Consider the following 4341-nt stretch of genomic DNA (forward strand, 5'->3'; position numbering starts at 1 on the left):
AACAGACAGAGGGTCAATTCAGGGACTTCCTAACTGACCTCCAGCATGGCGCTCCATGACAAACCACCACGAATTATGCGCTCCACTGCCTTCTCCCATGCAAGTCAGGCAAAATGAAATAGCGTCTTAACCAGTGTTCCCTCTAAGCTGAGTTAGTGTGAGCTAGCTCACAGTTTTTTAGCCTCCAGCTCACAGGCTTTTGTCCTAGCTCAGGAAGGAGGGCTCCAGAGCAAACTAATTCATGCAGTGGCCAAATCGCTCGCTCACAACTGTAATGCCAGGAGCTCACAAAGGAGAATTTTTGCTCACAAGACTCCGCAGCTTAGAGGGAACATTGGTCTTAACTCCCTTCCTATGAAATTCTCCACATGTACCTTGACCTCTCCTTCCTTGCATAAGCTGAGACAGAAGCCAAACAGGAGCCATCAGCATTAGGAAAGCCACCAACCACAGTCTCTGTGCATGCTTGTGACTCATTCCGCCCCCCCCCCCGTATGCCTCCTGGGGAACTCCAGTGGCAAAACCAATGTTACTACCTACAAGGCCTTGTGAAATCATATTTTAAAAGGCCCAGATTAATAGCTAGAAGCCAACTAGGAACTGTACTCACAACTGAACTCATGAAGCACAGAACTGAGTTATGTCACTCCTAAAGCACTTTGGGCAGGTTACTTTGTGTGTGTATGTGTGTGTGTGATTGTAGGCACCTGATGTGGTGAATATTACTATACCATGTGCTAATTCTTAAGATCTCTTGGAGGCCAGCCAGAAAAGGCCAAAGAATGTCATCAATAAATGCGCTGGGGAGGGGGCTCTAAATGGAAGGTTAAAATAAAAATAATAAATAAAATAAGAGGGGAAGAAAAACCTCAAAAGATCCCCCCAAATAACTGTCCCAAAATATGTTTTATCCAACTTCCCATAATTTACTTTAAAAAGTGTGCACATTTCCAGTAACTAACAACAATGGTTGTTGTTTAGATCTGCATTGGGACATTAAAGTCCTCAAAGCAGCTTGTGAGAATTTTTTAAAAAATATATATAAAAAGATACAAGTGTAATATTCACTACAACCTTCCACAAATAACCAAATCCTGTGCCCATCCACAACATCTACCACTAAATTTAACCTGCTAGAAATGAAAATTTTGCAATTCGTTAACTTCTGATAGTCACCAGGACATCTCAGGATCCATGGAGTGCCCTCAGTGCTTGGTCCATTTTTATCTCTATGAAGCTGTGTTTCTTGAGCATGCAAGATGATGAGGAAACGTCAGGAGAATGTGACACAATGGCCGCATTCAGACTGGCAGTTTGCAGCGCTAGGGAGTTGCGTCAAAGAAGACACGGAACACACTCGGAACGGCTTGGTCGCGGTATTCCCGTTCACACTGCAGCAATTGAAGTGGGAGGATACTATGGAGGAAGCGCAAGGGAGCGTTTGCACTGTTGGCCCCCCCCTAACGGGCTTTTAGCGGCTGTTTCTGCACTCCGATGCATACGCCTATGTGCATGGGCACATAGGCACCTGCCGCAGAAACAGCCAGCACCTATTATTGACTGCGGGTTGTTCCCACCTTACAGCGCTTGCGTTCACATGTCAGGGAACTGGAATCAACCCACTCTCCACACGGTTTGCTACCACTTCCACCAGGTACTTTTAAAACTTGGGAGAGAAGCAGCACTAGACTGCTTAAAGCTGTGCCTGTGTGAACCTGCCCCTTTAATCCGCTAGTGAAACGCTCCTGAAACGTTTGGCTGTCAGGCCAAAGTGCCAGTCTGAACGCGGCCAATGTGTGGACCTGGCTTTCAGCTCAATGCAAATGCAAAGCATCGGCTCCGCCACTGAGCTGTGGCCCTCAGTTCTCTCGTGCTTTTTGGTATTCCGGAGCTGGCACAACTTTATCTAGCTAGTCAGTGAAATCATGGCAGTTAAATCTGTGAATGTATGGATGTATTTTCTTCTCCTAAATTTATGAGTTGAGTGGAAGGTTCTGATTTTGGCACGTCTCTAAAAGAGGAACTCCAGGATTCAATGCAATAAACTCCTTGCCAAACACAAAGGTTATGACAGGATGTATTAATGGCCATGCTAAATACACTTCCCAAACAAGACAAATTATGCAGCAATATTCAGTATACCTGGAAAGGTCAGCAGAGAACTCATCTGGAAGCAGAACCAATAAATTATTTGTGTGATAAAAGCAATGTGTTGCCTAGAACAAAATGCCCTGTTTTTTAACTCTGACAAGTTATTTTCCTCATAAATAAAACATTAGCCGTGGTAAAACAATGTTGTGTGCAGGGAACAGAAGTAATCTGAATTTTTTTGCATGTACTCCTGTAGCAGTCTGAGTCACAGGGAGGCAGCTTCAGCAGCAGATGGAGACGGAGAGCTGGCTCGACAGGTAAGAGCGACAAAGGAAGGCGGCAGCAAAGGCACTTTTCTTGCAGCCAGAGTCGCTGTGGCAGCATGCACTGTTGAACTTGTGCTAAGGAGAGCTGGGTTCGAATTCTCATTAAGCCATGGGCCCCACTGAGTGACCGAGGGCCAGATTCTGTCTCTCTCTTTCCGCCTAACGTACCTCAATACAATTGTCTAGAATGGGATAACTCTCACACTTGTCACCCAGAGCTCCTTCTGGAACAGGAACTATTATTATTATTATTATTATTATTATTATTATTATTATATTATTATTATTAATAATAATAATAATAATAATAGCAGCATGTATTAATAATTAATAATAATTGCATGTGCCTTCATTGATAGTAATATGGATTAATAATAGTTGTTAATAATAGTGACGGTTATAATGAAACTTGGCTACCGTTTCTCTTTTTAACATTTTACTATGCATTGTATTAGGAGCTGCGGTGGCTCAACTGGTTAAGACGCTGAACTGCAGGCTGTGGAAGGTCAGCAGTTCAGCAGTTCGAGACCCGGGTGCCGCATGATGGAGTGAGCTCCCGTCTCTGGTTCCAGCTCCTGCCAACCTAGCAGTTCGAAAGCAAGAAATTGCAAGTAGATAAATAGGGACCACTTCGGTGGGAAGGTAACAGCGTTCCGTGCACCTTGGTGTTTAGTCATGCCGGCCACATGACCATGGAAATGTCTTCGGACAGCGCTGGCTCTTTGGCTTTGAAACGGAGATGAGCACCACAAGCCTAGAGTCGGATTCGACTGGCTTTCGAGCAAGGGAACCTTTACCTTTTTACTTTATGCACTGTATTATATTACATACAGGTATTTTCCCCAGCCTACTTCTCACTGAACTTGTAGAAAGAACTGCTTGGTTGGCCTTCTATTCATACAGAAAACAATCCAAAGTCTTCATCATGCCTGCCAGTAGCCTACCCAATCCTTTCTGTTCTCAAGAGGCCTGTAGCTGAGTTGCCAACTCCATGTTGGGAAATGCCTGTAAATTTGGGGGTTGAATCTGGGGAGGGCAGGGGCTGAGGAAGGACCTCAGTTGAGTATAGTGTCATAGAGTCCACCATTTTATCCAGGGAACTGATCTCTATCTGATCGGCTGTGATTCCAGGAGATCTCCAGGACCCACTGTAAGGATGGTAGCCCTATCTTGTCAGCAAGCTGCCATTCTGTTTTCTGTGACCTCTGTGTACATATCCTTTCCCTGTTGCACCCGGCTTGTTTTCTATCATCCTGCTCCTGCGTTGGAATGCACAAGATAACTGCTGGAGGTTGTGTGGGGGAGACGAGGCTGTAATGCTTGCCTATTGCTTTTCTCATGAGTACTGCACCTGTGTTTTGTCTGATGTTCTGCCTGGTTCCCATGGACTGGGCGCGCAACCGTTTCATTAGCCCGCCAGCGGGAATGCTATTCATTGGATTTGTATCTGTTTGAATTTCCTTTATTATGCTTGACCTAACTGTGTATCCCCAGTTCTAACAAAGAACGTGTTTGAGTATGTCTTCAACGCTTTGAAATAAATTTTGCTTTTCTTGAAAACGTGGATTTATTCTCGATGCTTGGGGATCCAACATATTGTTAGAACTGCTTTTCTCCTATCGTTCCGAATCTGGCAAGATCATGAGCGGAGCTGAGGGAAACCTACTTAACACGGAGGGGGACTCAGGATCGGTCCCACGTACCTCCGCTTCTTTGGTGTTCACGACTGCAGCCTCGGTGGAGGGTGCCGTGGGGGGAGCGATTCCCCGCCTGCCTGCACATCTGTCTTGGCCGCCTCCGACCCCTTCGCACTGGGGTCCGCGGAAGACTCAGCAGCAGGATGACTGGACTATGTACAACACTCAGGGCACCCGTGAGGTGTACTCCCGTCGGGGGAGCGGATTACGTGAGAGTTTGTTTGACA

Source organism: Gekko japonicus, unplaced genomic scaffold (genome assembly GCF_001447785.1).
Source record: "Gekko japonicus isolate JY-2015 unplaced genomic scaffold, Gekko_japonicus_V1.1 scaffold60, whole genome shotgun sequence".
NCBI classification, from domain to species: Eukaryota; Metazoa; Chordata; class Lepidosauria; order Squamata; family Gekkonidae; genus Gekko; species Gekko japonicus.